Source organism: Saccopteryx bilineata, chromosome 3 (genome assembly GCF_036850765.1).
Source record: "Saccopteryx bilineata isolate mSacBil1 chromosome 3, mSacBil1_pri_phased_curated, whole genome shotgun sequence".
Classification (NCBI taxonomy): domain Eukaryota; kingdom Metazoa; phylum Chordata; class Mammalia; order Chiroptera; family Emballonuridae; genus Saccopteryx; species Saccopteryx bilineata.
The window spans coordinates 104,286,212-104,302,597 of NC_089492.1; the positions used below are offsets into that span (position 1 = coordinate 104,286,212).

The window sequence follows — 16,386 nt, forward strand, 5'->3', positions numbered from 1 at the left end:
CAGGGGTTCCCAATGAGTTCTCAATTCAAATTTCCAGCTATAAACAGGCACATATGGACTCGTGACCTTCAGGTATACAATAAGATGCCTAAGTGTGTCCACTTTCTGTTTTCCCCTTGCTCTCTAGTATCCTATTCTGTTGTCAGTCCTTACCTTGCACTGCTGGACCAAGGCCGGGGACGGAGAAGTGTTTCCAGGGAAGACGGCGGGAGATGGTGCTTCCTTTGCCAAATTGAATGGAGCTCTGAGTCAGATGTACTCTTCACAGATTCTGGGCCTTTAAAAAATTATTTGGGGCCCTGGCCGGTTGGCTCAGTGGTAGAGCGTCAGCCTGGCGTGCAGGAGTCCCGGGTTTGATTCCCGGCCAGGGCACACAGGAGAGGCGCCTATCTGCTTCTCCACCCCTCCCCCCCTCCTTCCTCTCTGTCTCTCTCTTCCCCTCCCGCAGCCAAGGCTCCATTGGAGCAAAGATGGCCCGGGCGCTGGGGATGGCTCCTTGGCCTCTGCCCCAGGAACTAGAGTGGCGCTGGTCCCGGCAGAGCATCGCCCCTGGTGGGCGTGCTGGGTGGATCCTAGTCAGGCGCATGCGGGAGTCTGTCTGACTGTCTCTCCCCGTTTCCAGCTTCGGAAAAATACAAAAAAAAAAAAGAAAGAAAAAAAAATTATTTGGGCCTGACAAATCGGTGGTGCAGTGGATAGAGCATCAGACTGGGACACAGAGGACCCAGGTTTGAAACCCCGAGGTTGCCAACTTGAGCACGGGCTCACTAGCTTGAGTGCGGGGTTGCTGGCTTGAGTGTGGGATCATAGACATGACCCCCATGGTTGCTGGCTTGAGCCCAAGGTCACTGGCTTGAAGGCTTGAGCGAGGGGTCACTCACTCTGCTGTAATCCCCCACCCCATCCCGCATCAAGGCACATATGAGAAAGCAATTGATAAACAACTAAGGTGCCACAACAAACAATTGATGCTTCTTATCTCTCTCCCTTCCTGTCTGTCTGTTCCTATCTGTCCCTCTCTCTGACTCTCTCTGTCTTTGTCAAAAAAAATATTATCGCCCTGGCCGGTTGGCTCAGCGGTAGAGCGTCGGCCTAGCGTGCGGAGGACCCGGGTTCGATTCCCGGCCAGGGCACACAGGAGAAGCGCCCATTTGCTTCTCCACCCCTCCGCCACGCCTTCCTCTCTGTCTCTCTCTTCCCCTCCCGCAGCCAAGGCTCCATTGGAGCAAAGATGGCCCGGGCGCTGGGGGATGGCTCTGTGGCCTCTGCCCCAGGTGCTAGAGTGGCTCTGGTCGCAACATGGCGACGCCCAGGATGGGCAGAGCACCGCCTCCTGGTGGGCAGAGCATCGCCCCTGGTGGGCGTGCCGGGTGGATCCCGGTCGGGCGAATGCGGGAGTCTGTCTGACTGTCTCTCCCTGTTTCCAGCTTCAGAAAGAAAAAAAAAAAAAAGAGCTCCTTGAGCTCTAGGAAAAAAAAAAAAAAATATTATTTGGGCCTTAGTTTTGATTTTGTTTTCTTAGAACTAATAAGTGCTTTAGGAATTTTAGTATTCTTAAAAACAGTTCATTTCAACCCCATTTCTTTAAAGAGTGAACATAATTCCAAACCGTCAAATAAAGCAGGCTGAACCCAAGGAAATCAGGTGGTGGGCCCAAAATAATAGAGGTCAAAAACCAAAACACAAGAGGTGCGTATATACTCCTTTTTCTTTAGTTTCATTTGACTCTTGTTGGAATTTGTATCTCCGAGAAAGTGGAGAAGGAACTGAGCTCTTGATAGTAGTCTCATTTTACTTCAGAAACATGCAGCAGACTAAAAGGAAATGGAGTCAATAAATGTGATTAATCAGTAGATGCTGACTGAATACCAACTATGCATAAAACATTGTATTCAACTAGGTGTTTTATGTAGACTCAAAGGGTTTTCAAACCTACATGCAAAGCTGTACTGACTCTGTGTCCATATTTCAGCTTTTAAAAAATCATGACTTGGTCCTGGCTGGTTGGCTCAGTGGCAGAGCGTCAGCCTGGCGAGCAGGAGTCCCGGGTTCAATTCCCGGCCAGGGCACACAGGAGAAGCACCCATCTGCTTCTCCACCCCTCCCCCTCTCCTTCCTCTCTGTCTCTCTCTTCCTTTCCTGCAGCCAAGGCTCCATTGGAGCAAAGTTGGCCTGGGCACTGAGGATGGTTCTGTGGCCTCTGCCTCAGGTGCTAGAATGGCTCTGATTGCGACAGAGCAACACCCCAGATGGGCAGAGCATCGCCCCCTGGTGGGCATGCCGGGTGGATCCCAGTCGGGCACATGCGGGAGTCTGTCTGACTGCCTCCCCATTTCCAACTTCAGAAAAATATAAAAAATAAAAAATAAAAAATTATGACTTAAGCATTTCAAAAAGAGAATCTTGAAATGTTTCTTAGTTAATATTTATTTGGTTTCATGAGAAAACCAAATGTATTTTCCTCTTATTAGAGTATGATTAATTAAACACATTTAGTCTTGTTTATACATATTCTTATAATCTTGGTTTTCCAGGCAAGATCTGATTAGAAATCAGAATTCAGTTGTTCTTTATTACAGATTAATTGTTTCAGAGAGCCTGACCAGGCAGTGGCGCAGTGGATAGAGTGTTGGACTGGGATGCGGAGGACCCAGGTTCGAGACTCCGAGGTCGCCAGTTTGAGCGCGGGCTCATCTGGTTTGAGCAAGGCTCACCAGCTTGGACCCAAGGTCGCTGGCTTGAGCAAGGGGTTACTTGGTCTGCTGAAGGCCTACAGTCAAGGCGCATATGATAAAGCAATCAATGAACTAAGGTGTCACAACAAAAACTGATGATTGATGCTTCTCATCTCTCTCTGTTCCTGTCTGTCTGTTCCTATCTATCCCTCTCTTTGACTTTCTCTCTGTCTCTGTTAAAATTTTTTTTTTGTTTCAGAGAAGTTGAGAGAGAATCAGAAATATATGAAAACCCCTCTCACAATGGTGGAAGTGGTATGGATTGTGCCTTTGCCTAGATTTGAAGACAAACAGTTGACAAGGTCCAGGAAGAGCTGAAGAGCTGAGTGGCTGAGTGAGGGTGAGGTCTTAACACCATCTTTGGAAGCCTTTGGTTCTCCCTGCAGAGGTAGTACAAGATAACTTCTCAGTCTTGAGGGACCCTGAGCGTGTGTCCTTGCCAGGCAATACATCCTTGTCTCCCAATTCCCCAGTCTTTCCTTTTCCAAAATAAGATTTTTAATCCTTACCCCAACTTTATCTTTCCTGAGAAAAAGTTCACACACAGTGAGAGGAGGGAAGGCAGAGAGACAGATTCGATTCCCGCATGTGCCCCAACCAGTATCCATCTGGCAAGCCCACTAGGGGGTGATGCTCTGCCCATCTGGGGCATTGAGCTGTTGTTCAGCAACTGAGCTCTTCTTAGCACCTGAGGCAGAGGCCATGGAGCCTCAGCACTCAGGGTCAACTTGCTCCAATCAAGTGATGGCTGCAGGAGGGAGAGAGAGAGAGAGAGAGAGAGAGAGAGAGAGAGAGAGAAGTGACAGAAGCAAGAGGTGGAGGGGTGGAAAAGCAGATGGGTGCTTTTCCTGTGTGCCCTGATCTGGGACATCCACACCCCAGGCCAACGCTCTACCACTGAGCCAACTGGCCAGGGTCTAAAATTCACTTATCTTGTTGGAAGAAGAAAGAAGGCGTAGAACAAAGATGTGTTTTTGAAGGGGTGTACAGTACACAGTATCATGGTGTGTCACAGGTTCTATACCCTGTCCCTGCTCATTCCATCTTTCTTCTCAGCCCCCTCAGTTGAGACTGGATCCCAACAGAGTATGTAACTTCTTCCTGTTAAAACTAGACCTGAAGAAGAGACCTGGTAAAGTCATTTATACTAAGGTAACAATGATTAGTATTCATCTTTAAGAGGATTTGCATTTTCTCTCAAGAAAACTTCATTAAAAAGTGAAATTCCAGGTTTTAGGAGGTAGATGGGGAACTCGTTCTCCTGCAGTTAAAATAAGTCTACAAAGGCTGCAGTTACTTTCAAATATGAGATATTTATGTGAATATAACATAATTTAATATAATTTTAAGAGGGAAAAAAGCTGTTGCCATCTAAACTGGATTATTCTTCTTTTTCAAAAGCTACAAATTTAGAGTCAAATAGTAGAGCCAAAGCAGATAATCATCTTTTAGTCTTTCAGAGGATTTCAATCCCTTTTGGGTTTCTTCCAAGGATATCTGAACAGGACAGTAAGTGGCTAAAAGCTAAAGTTCTCAATGTTTCATAACTGCAATCAATTCTATGCATTAATTTGGGGGAAGGATGAGATTATGAAAACTTTCATATTAAGGCAAGCAATATTGTGGCTTTATGGTTTTTTTCTTCTTCCTCTCCTTCTTCTTCTCTTCCTCTTTCTTCTTCTTCCTCCTCCATCTTTCCTTCTTTCCTTCCTTCCTTCCTTCCTTCCTTCCTTCCTTCCTTCCTTCCTTCCTCCCTCCCTCCCTCCCTCCCTCCCTCCCTCCCTCCCTCCCTCCCTCCTTTCTTTCTTTCTTTCTTTCTTTCTTTCTTTCTTTCTTTCTATCAGAGGAGATGAGAAATTTTGTTTTAGTTACTGTTTTTGTTTTTGTTTTTAAAACGATGAAAAATATGCTTTGCTGGCACATAGCAAACTTTCCCATAAAACTCTCTTTGGCCATGGACTAAATACAACACACATAGTGCCAAGAGGGGTTTTATGGCTTTCCTCTGCTTCCTCTGCAAAGGAAAAAAAATGAGCACAGGATCAAAATAAAGCTAGAATGAAAACCACATTTCTGCCTCGGTTGGGCTTCTACTCTGACTAAATGATCACTACAACGATTTGGTTTTGTAAAAAAGAAATCAAATAATTAAATTATCTTTTTTCTCCCTGTGCTTCCAGAAGAGACATTAATACAGGGAATTCTGTGAAATGAAATGCCACTGCTGTGTTGGCCAGGCTTATTTACAAACCTCACTGATTTGGTCAATAGCTCCCAGGCAGCCTCCTGTGAATCACAGGGTTGAGACTGCCCCTTAGAAGACCAAGATATTGCCCTGTCTCAGCAAGCTCTTGATTACCTGAGTGCTGACCACTTATGGAGCAGGAGGGCGCTGGATGGCTGTCAACTTCAGTTAGTTTCAGTCTTTGAAATCTAGCCCACTAGATCCTTCCAACGCTAACAGAGCAAAAAAAATCCAAATATCCCATTATAAAAATGGTCAAATAGCCTGACCTGATGGTGCAACATCACCTGAAAATGTCTTAGAAATGCACATTATCACTTGGCCAGGCAGTGGCACAGTGGAGAGCTCATGGGCCTGGGATGCTGAGGACCCAGGTTCAAAAACTGGAGGTCACCGGCTTGAGTGCAGGCTCATCTTGCTTTAGTGCAGGGTCACTGGCTTGAGTGTGGGGTCGCTAGCTTGAGTGTGGGATTATGCACATGACCACATGGTTGGTGGCTTGGGCCCAAGGTCACTGGCTTGAGCAAGGGGTCACTGGCTCAGCTGGAGCCGCCCAGTCAAGGCACACATGAGAAAGCAATCAATGAACAACTAAGGTGCTGCAATGAAGAATTGATGCTTCTCATCTCTCTCACTTCGTGTCTGCCCGTACCTGCCTGTCCCTCTCTCTCTCACTAAAAAAAAAAAAAGAAAAAAAAAAGAAAAAAAAAGGTCAAATAAAATAATCTTGAAGAACAAGCTGAAGATACAGTAACTTAGACATTATAATATTGGTGCAAGAAAACACTTGATACAATACAGAGAAGATTAGCATGACCCCTGCACAGGATGACATGCAATTAAAAAAGAAAAAAAAAGAATAAACAAACCAACAAATGGAACAGAATAGAGAAAAAGAACCACATATATACAGTCACCTGATTAATGACAGGCAATAAATATTGTAAAACAAAGGGCAAAAGATGGTTTTTCTATTAAATACAGTGTTGGGTGAATTGACTATCTGCATGGAATAAAATGTATCTGGATCCCCAATTCACACTATACACAAAAGTCAATTCCAAATGAGTTATATATCTAAATATGAAAGAAAAAGTAATAGACTTTGGAGGAAAACATAGAAGACTATCTTCATGAATTTGGAGGGGGCAGAGATTACTTAAACAGTCACTAGAAGCATTAACCATTAAAAAATGATAAATTGGCTAAGTTAAAATGAAAAGTAAATAAAAAACTTCTGAGTGAAGAGAACACACAAAGTGGGAAAAAATATTTACATACAGATATCCAACTTGCTGGACAGAAAAAAGAGCAAGGATTGGAACAGGCACTTCACAAAGAGTAAATCTAAATGGACAATAAAAAAAAGAAACTCAATATTAGCTATTAAGAAAATTCAAATTAAAACCACAGTGAAATACTGTTGCACATACATTAGAATGGCTAAAACTAAAAAGACTGACAATACTGTTGACAAGGACATGAGACAACTGTAACTCTTATACATTGTTGATGGGATATAAATTGGTATGACCACTTTGGAAAACTGTTTACCATTATCTATTAGTCATGATTCAATGTTAGGTGAAAAGTGTAGAATAGAAAATTATTTATACAGTGTATTCCCAGTTATATATACATTCACACATATATATGTACATACATACACACAAAAACAAGGAAGAAAACATACTACAATACTTCTTGTTCCCTAGGAGGTGGTTCTATTAGGAACAAATACTGATTTTTTACCAAAGGTTTTGTAGCAAAGACAGAGAAGAGTGATATACTGTATGGTTCACAGCACTTGATATACTTCCCTCAGATGTGCCTTGTGATTGTTAATTTTATGTGTCAACTTGACTGGGCTCTGTGATGTGGAAACACCTAGTGTCTGTGAGGGTGTTCTGAGAAGAGATTAGCATTTGACAAGGTAGCCTGAGTTAAGCAGATTGCCATCCCCAATCTGTGTGGGCATCATATAATCCACGAAGGGCCTGAATAGAACAAAAAGGTGAAGAAAGAGGAAATTCCCTCTCTTCCTATTTGAGCTGAGATCTTTGTTTTCTGCCGTCAGACTGGAATTTACTCCATTTTCTCTCTGGTCCTTTGGACTGGAACTTACATCATCAGTTGTCCTGGTTCTCAGGACTAAGGACTTGGACTGTAATTACACCACCATCTTTCATGGGTCTCAGTTTGCAAATGGCAAAATGTAGGACTTCTCAGCCTCCATAATCATGTAAGCCAACTCCTCATATTAAATCTCTTTATATATATAAATTTTTTTTCTGAGTCCAGAATCAACTGTTTCATCCAGTTATTGACTAATGTTATTAAGGCGATATATCTCTTGTTGATTCCATTTTTTTCTAGAGAACCCTGACTAATACATGCCTCATCTCAATTCTTTCCAGCTACAAGCCAGGCAAGGTTTCCTTCTCTGGGTAAAATTTAGACAGATCCTCCCCATCCCAGGTCTCTAAATATCTCTCTTTCTTAGGCAAAACAATTCATTTCTCCAAATATGCACACATCAATCATTCACTCACAAAAAAAAAAAAAACCCTCCATAAATTCTTATCACATGCAATTTTCAAGTTTTCTATAATAAGTTATATTATTTTCAGAATCAAGAAATTCTGAAGTACTCATAGCAACTCAGTAGAAGGAAATTTTCTCTAGGCAATGGCAGTATTAATGAAAGCATGTATTCTGCAAGACCAAATCCAATGGGTTAAAATTAACTTTAGGTCCAGAAATTCCTCAACCTAAAAAATATGCCTATAGGTACAAATTTATGTGGTAGTTTGAATTATCTGTGTAGCAGCTCCCCTTGGTGAGGGAAAAGATTGAAGAACTAGTATTAGCCTTACATACCTGTATCAATCACCAAATGAAAGAATTAACTCAGCGGTTGGGAACCTATGGCTCGTGAGCCAGATGTGGCTCTTTTGATGGCTGCATCTGGCTCGCAGACAAATCTTTAATAAAAAAATAATAACATTAAAAATATAAAACATTTTCATGTATTATAATCCATTCATTTCCTACCGCTCTTGTTTATGGTTGCAGGTGGCTGGAGCAAATCACAGCTGTCCTCTGGGACAACACCAATTTTATTGGATAATGCTTAACGTACACGGGTCATTGTGAGGTCAGGAAGTAAACTTCCTTTTTTTAATCAAGTAGTCAGCTAGCTAATTGCAGAAACCCTTTTGATGAAGAAGATAGCTAAAAGAAAAAATGATGAGGAGTATCGTATTTTCAGCAGGAATGAACAGAGGAATTCGCCTTTGTGGAGAGAGTGGGTTCTGCAGTGTGTCTAATATGCAATAATAAAATTGCATTGATGAAACGGTCAAATATAAAGCGGCACTTTGACACATGCCATACTACATTTCCATTGAAATATCCAGCGGGGACAGCAGGAGGAAAGCATGTCAAGAGCTACTGTGCAGAGTGCAAGCTAGTCAACAGCAACTCTGTGTTTGGACCCAACAAGGTGACTGGAATTCGGCTAGCTTTGCTGGTGCTTTAGCAATTGTGAGAAACGGAAAGCCATTCACAGATGGGGAGTATGCCAAAACATTCATGCTTGATGTTGCCAATGAACTTTTTGACGACTTTTCGGATAAAGACAAGATAATCAAATGAATAAAAGACATGCCTCTGTCGGCAAGAACTGTTCACAATTGTACCATCACGATGGCATATCAAATTGGGGCAACACAAGTGAAGGACATAAATGCAGCACCATTCTTTTCTCTTGCTTTGGATGAGTCAACAGAGGTAAGACATTTATCCCAGTTCAGCGTGATTGCAAGGTATGCTGTCGGTGACACACTACGTGAGGAAAGTCTTGCTGTTTTGCCTATGAAAGAGACAACAAGAGGGGAGGATTTATTCAAGTCTTTCACTGAGTTCGCTAAAGAAAAAAAATCTACCGATGGATAAACTTATTTCGGTGTGTACTGATGGTGCTCCGTGCATGGTGGGGAAAAACAGGATTCGTAGCGCTTCTTTGTGAACATGAAAAGAGACCCATTCTAAGTTTTCACTGCATCCTACATCAGGAGGAACTTTGTGCTCAGATGTGTGGCGAGCCGCTTAGTGAGGTGATGTCTCTGGTCATTTGGGTGGTCAACTTTATTGTTGCCCAAGCCTTAAATGATAGCCAGTTTAAAACACTGCTGGATGAAGTTGGGAATAATTATCCTGGTCTGCTTCTGCACAGCAATGTGCATTGGTTGTCAAGAGGGAAGGTGCTCAGCTGTTTCGCAGCTTGTCTGAGCGAAATCCGGACTTTTCTTGAAATGAAAAACGTTGAGCATCCTGAGTTAGCTAACACTGAGTGGCTCCTGAAGTTCTACTATCTCATGGACATGACTGAACATCTGAACCAGCTCAATGTGAAAATGCAAGGTGTTGGAAATACAGTCTTACCCCTTCAACAAGCAGTGTTCACATTTGAAAACAAGCTGAAACTCTTCATTGCAGACATTGAAATAGGCCGTTTACTACACTTTGACAAACTGGGAGAGTTTAAAGATGCACGCACAGCAAGTGACCCTGCTCAACATCTTGACCTTCAGCAGCTAGCGGGCTTCACATCTAATCTCCTGCAGTCATTCAAAGTGCGCTTTGGAGAATTTCGTGAGCGCACTCGTTTTTTTAAGTTCATCACCTATCCACATGAGTGTGCAGTGGACAGTGCCGACCTGAGTTACATCCCCGGCGTCTCTGTCAGAGTTTTGAGGTACAAGCAGCTGACCTGAAGGCCTCAGACATGTGGGTGAGTAAATTCAAGTCACTGAATGAAGATTTGGAAAGACTTGCACGACAGCAAGCAGAGCTGGTGAGCAAACACAAGTGCGGAGAAATGAAAAAACTTCAACCTGCAGACCAGCTGATTGTCAAAACTTGGAATGCACTTCCCATCACAGACCACACACTGTAGCATGTGAGTATTGCTGTACTGACAATGTTTGTCTATGTATGCATGTGAGCAGTCTTTCTCACATCTAAAGAACGTTAAGACCAACCTACGATCACGTTTAACAGATGGAAGTCTCAACGCCTGCATGAAGCTTAACCTTACCACGTATCAACCAGACTATAAAGCCATCAGCAAAACCATGCAGCACCAGAAGTCACATTAATGGTAAGAAGTACTTTATTCACCATTGGTTAGCAACAGTATAACAACGTTATTAAAAAGAATTCAGAGACTTATTGTACTTTAAAAGTGTTGGTCTTACATAAAATGCACACATTTACTTGTATTTAGTGTTAAACATATTGTATGGCTTTCACGGAATTACATTTTAAAATATGTGGCATTCATGGCTCTCTCAGCCAAAAAGGTTCCCAATCCCTGAGTTAACTCAAGACTCAGAGAAAACAGTGGCATGAGCAAACACAAGAATTAGGTGGTTTGATACTCATTCCTGCTTACCTTTATAATTTTTAAGGAGCAGCATGATTATCTTCCTAAAGTCACTCTGAACTAATGCAGTATGAGGTTGTACCCCATCCACGCACCTACTCATGTGCGCCTTTCCCATGTTCCACTCACTATTCCAGGCGCCAGGGTGCAGCAGTGAACAAGGTGTACAAGGCCTTTCTTCTATGGAGCATATCAAGAAGAGAGCATTCAACAGAGGGAATATTTAAAATAATATTATCATATGTATTTTTATATTCTCTAATGCTTGCTGCCATGGGACTTACACCCACTGAAGCAGCATTTTTTGGAGATTCAGGAGAAGGATGGATACCACTTAAAAAAAAAAAAGTCATTGCTCAGCTATTTTCCTCCAGCAAGAAAATTGTGGTGAAAACTTAGTCCCATCAAAAGAAAAGACTTTTGCCTGACCAGGCAGTGGCGCAGTGGATAGAGCATTGGACTGGTATGCAGAGGACCCAGGTTCAAGACCCTGAGGTTGCCAGCTTGAGCATGGGCTCATCTGGTTTGAGCAAAAAAAAAAAAAAAAAAAGCCCACCAGTTTGAACCCAAGGTCGCTGACTTCAGCAAGCGGTTACTCGGTCTGCTGAAGGCCCGCGGTCAAGGCACATATGAAAAAGCAATCAATGAACAACTAAGGTGTCGCAACACGCAAGGAAAAGCTAATGATTGATGCTTCTCATCTCTGTCTGTTCCTGTCTGTCCCTGTCTATCTCTCTCTCTGACTCACTCTCTGTCTCTGTAAAAAAAAAAGAAAAAAGAAAAAAGAAAAGACTTTCTAAATTACTTTACATATCAATGAATAAGCTTGAAGTACTATTTTTTTTCCATAGTGCAAAGTATACATCTACCCAAAACTTGCTGCTATAGGGGAAGAAGCCCAAAGAACATCAGTGCCAGCTGGTTGGGAAATGACGGAGAGGGAGAGAGGCTGGGAGCCTCAGTGGACTGGATGAAGAATAGGGTATAAAATAAAGAGAGGCCCAATAGATAGGGACATTGGGACCAAGAGCACATAGTTGGAATCTGGGGCTTTACTTAGGGATATCAGCATATCGATCACAACAGTCAGACAGGATTAGCTTTCTCTTAGTTATCTTCAGTCCAGTAAACTGTCAGGTCCAGTCACTCAACAATGAATACCCGTGAGAAATTAGAGGACACTGGATCCCAGCAATGCCTCCAGTGCAATGTGCTCATGTAAGTGATACTCCTCTGCATTGTCATTTGTCACTCTAGAAAGGAACCGAAGAGAGGGAAAAAAATCTGAAATATTGAAGATTTTATCCCCCAGAAGATAGAACACTTATCAAGAGTCCTGGCTGGGAGAAATTTGACCCTAAGTACCCACACCTTTCTTGACCTTATCCGGGAAAAGTGGTCTTGGTTGTGTCCACTATCCTCTCTGTCACCTTTCTCATATATTTCTAAATTTCCTCTCTTTATACCTGACCTTCATTCTCAAGTATAATTCTCAGGAAAGATCCAAGATGGTGGTGGAGTAGATAGAAGTTGCACTCACCTCCTTTAGGACCAAACTGAAATTACAACTAAAACATAAAACAATCAACCTGAATAACTAACTGAAGACTAGTGAAACAGAAGTTTTATAACCAAGGACTTACAGAAGAAACCACATCAAGTCTGGTGGGAAGGGTGGGGACACAAAAAGGACTGGCTCCACCGCCACATGTGGCTGCTGAGAATCTGGAGGGATATCTCAGCTGCAAAGGCTCCCTCTGAGGAGTAAAGGAGTCTCAAACTCATGCCAGGCTCCTCAGCCCAGAACCCTAGAGTTGGGAAGAGACATTCACATAACATCTGACTGTGAAACTCAGCAGGGAGTCTGTCTGTTAGGGACTGATGAGAGTCTGCTAGAAACCCTTCTAAAGGGCCAGTGCACAAAATCTTGTTTATAGTCACTCATTCTGGGCTCCAGAAGAGGGATGGTAGAGTGGACAAGAGTCACATGAGGAGAGACTGGGTTGTGTGGCTCTGGGGAGAGAGCTGAAGGGAGAGCAGCCAGCGTCCCTGTGTTGATTTAACTCTCCCATACTGCAGACACCACCTTTCTTGGGTCAGCACTTCCCTCCATACAGCATCAGCCTGGGGGGATGCAATAGCCCCACCTTCCAAACTCCCTGTTACCCATCCTGTAGACCTCACTCCCTGCAGAGCAGTCAGTTACCAGGACCTGGGGTGTAGACATTGGGCAGACTCAGAAGGTGTCAGTGACTGAGTTGTGTGGTTCTGGGATGGGGACCATTCCCCTTACCTTCCCACAAGCTTGACCAACACCTCTCCCCCAGTAGACATCCACTAGCTCCACCCTCCTGACTTCTGGCTGCCCCAACCTGCTGATATGGGGTTCTCTAGGAGGTCCTGGCAGAATCAGGGGCCAGCTGAGTTGTGTGGCTCTAGGACAGGGCCATTTCCCCCTCACACATCCAACTGGTGCAGAGCCCTTCCTTCACATGGCCAAATCTTGGTCTGCTTGAGCCTGATAAACTCTGCTGGCCTAACCCTGACAACTACCTGAGACTCGACCCCACCACAAACATATGCAGGCACCTGGCAGGTGGCAGCTAGCCTTGATGTATCCTGGGTCTTTTTCTGAGTGGCCTCAGGCCCAGCACTGGTACTGAGTTTGAACCTGCATAAATCTGGTGAATACCACTTGCCTTTATTTGGTGACTCTCTGAGAACCTACCTCATGACATTCATGTACTTCCAGGCAGAGGTGGATCTTGGGGTGATTTGGGCCTTTTGCTTACTTGCCCCTGGGCTTGGTGCTAGTGTAAACCAGGCTTGGTGTGCAGCTTGGCCCTTCCCATGTACACCCAGCCCCAGCAGAGGCATCTAGAAACTGTGGATTGCTTTGTAGCTCAAAGCCAGTTGCCCAGGGCCCATTACAGGCAATGCCTGACATTGACCAGTACTATAGTCCCTCCCAAGATGCCCCGGGACCAACATACCCAGTGGTGAATTTCAGACAACATCAGGCCAGGATCCAATTAGCTCCACAAGTGGCACAGCCAAAGGGAGATGTAATCTCTGCTAAAGCAAATTCTGCAGTTCATACAATGTGATTGGGTCAATCCTCATAGTCAGCCAGTCTGAGAGTAGGCCCCATGCATGGATGGGCCAACAGAAATCAAGACATAAGGGCTCACATAACCCACACAAAGGACATTCCTGGGCACCTAACTCAGGTGATCAAGGAGACTGCACCACTGGATTCTGCAGTACACCTACTACATAAAGGCCATCCTACCAAGACTAAGAGACATAGCCGATCTACCTAGTATACAGAAGCAAACAAAGAGAGGCAGCTAAAATAGGGAAACAAAGAAACATGTCCAAAAAAAACAACAACAGGAGAAACTCTCAGAAAAAGAACTAAATGAAATAAAGGTATTTAATCTACTAGATATAGAGCTCAAAACAATGGTTATAAGGATGCTCAAGGAACTTAGGGGGAGAATGGGTGAATACAGTGAGAACTTAAACAAAGGGACAGTGAGTATGAAAAAGGACATATAACCCATAAAAAAAAGAACCAGTCATAAAACAAGAATATAATATTTGAAATGAAGAATACACTAGAAAAAATAAACAGTAGGTTAGATGAAGCAGAGGATTGAATCAATGACTTGGAAGACAGGGTACTGTAGTAGAAAACACCCAGTCTAAGCAGTAGAAAGAAAAAAAGAATTAAAAAAAATGAGAATAGCTTAAGGGACATTTGGGACAACATGAGGCATAACATTTGTATCATAGGGGTACCAGAAGGAGAAGAGAGAGAGAAAGGGATCGAGAATCTATTTGAAAAAATAATGACTGAAAATGTCCCTAAGCTGGTGAAAGAAAAGGGCACATAAGTTTAGGAAGCACAGAAAGCCTCAAACAAAGAGACCGTAAAGAGGTCCACACCAAGACACATCCTAATTAAAATGGAAAAAGTTAAAGAAAAACAGAATTTTAAAAGCAGCAAGAGAAAGGCAGTTGCCTACAAGAGAGCTCTCATAAGACTCAGCTGATTTCTTAACAGAAACATTTCAGGTCAGAAGAGATTGTCACAAAATACTCAAAGTGATGAAAAGACTTACAACCTAGACTACTTTAACCAGAAAGGCTATCATTTAAATTAAAGATGAAATTATGAGGTTCCTAGATAAGAAAGAGCTAAATAAGTTTAGAACCACAAAACCAGTATTACAAAAAACTGTTAAAGGGTATTCTTCAGCGGTAGAGCGTCGGCCTGGCGTGCGGAAGTACTGGGTTCGATTCCCGGCCAGGGCACACAGGAGAAGTGCCCATCTGCTTCTCTACCCCTCCTCCTCTCCTTCCTCTCTGTCTCTCTCTTCCCCTCCTGCAGCCGAGGCTCCATTGGAGCAAAAGATGGCCTGGGCGCTGGGGATGGCTCCTTGGCCTCTGCCTCAGGCGCTAGAGTGGCTCTGGTCGTGACAGAGCAACGCTCCGGATGGGCAGAGCATCACCCCCTGGTGGGCGTGCCGGGTAGATCCCGGTCGGGCGCATGCAGGAGTCTGCCTGACTGCCTCCTCGTTTCCAGCTTCAGAAAAATTAAAAAAAAAAAAAAAAAAAGATATTCTTAAAGAAAAAAGTGGGGGGTGGGGGAAAAGAGCAATTTGTTAAACATATTATAAAGAATAAAATGGTGATACTTGCCTATCAATAATCACTTTAAATGTAAATGGTGTAAATACTTTAATCAAAGGACCTAGGGGCTGCCTGACTAGGAGGTGGCGCAGTGGATAGAGCGTCAGACTGGGATGAGGAAGGACCCAGGTTCGAGACCTCGAGGTTGCCAGCTTGAGCGCAGGCTCATCTGGTTTGAGCAAAGCTCACCAGTTTGGACCCAAGGTCACTGGCTCAAGCAGGAGGTTACTCGGTCTGCTGAAAGCTCACGGTCAAGGCACACATGAGAAAGCAATCAATGAACAACTAAGGTGTCACAACGAAAAACTGATGATTGATGCTTCTCATCTCTCTCTGCTCTATCTGTCTGTCCCTATCTATCCCTCTCTCTGAGACTCTCTCTCTGTCCCTGAAAAAAAAAAAAAAGACCTAGGGTAACTGAATGGATAAATAGATAAGACCCATATACATGCTATCTACAGGAGACCCACTTCAGAATGAAAGACACAAACAGACTAAAAGTAAGGGAATGGAAAAAGATATTTTATTCAAGTAGAAATGAAAAATAAAGCTGGGGTAACAATACCCCAAAATGGACTTTAAAACTGAAGCTATAACAAGAGACAAAGAAGGACACTACATAATGATTGAGGGATCAAGCAAAATTTTTTCTCCAAATAAATTAATATTTCTTAATTTATAAAGAAATTAATTAACAAAGAAAAAGTAGCTATTTCATTAATTTAAAATGTTAGGAATTTTGTTAAGAATTTAAAAGTTATACATACATATACATAAAGGTTGGATAATGGTTAAACTTAATTGTAGCAAGACAAAAATCATGAGAGTGAAAAGAGGAATTAACAGAAATTAAAAATTAAAAATGACCCCATGATAAAGTGTTTTAAATTTTGATTGGGGTAGTGTTTCCACAACTATATCAATTAACTAAAAATCATCTAATTCTGTGCTCTCCACTATGGAAGCCATCAGCCACAGGTAGCTATTTAAGTGTAAATTTATTGAAACAATATTATTGCAAAGTTACAAGTTATCAAAACAATGTGGTACTGGCATAAGAAGATGAATATATATCAGTGAAATAGAATTGAGTGTCCAGAAATAAATTCATAACTCTATGGTCAGTTGACTGGTGCTTCATTTGAAGAGGAAATAATATTTTTTTCAACAAATGGTGCTGAAACAACTGGATAGCCACATGCAAAAAAAATGAAGTTGGATCCTCACTCACACCATAGACCAGTGTTTCCCAACCTTTT

The 16,386-nt window shown here is 42.8% G+C and overlaps 1 non-coding gene across 1 annotated transcript; it reads left to right on the forward strand.

The window, feature by feature from the left end:
- Window positions 1-5,740: 5,740 nt before the first annotated feature.
- Window positions 5,741-5,843, forward strand: LOC136332748 (U6 spliceosomal RNA). Its single transcript, XR_010730900.1, has one exon. It is a non-coding gene; the product is annotated as a U6 spliceosomal RNA (small nuclear RNA).
- Window positions 5,844-16,386: the final 10,543 nt, after the last annotated feature.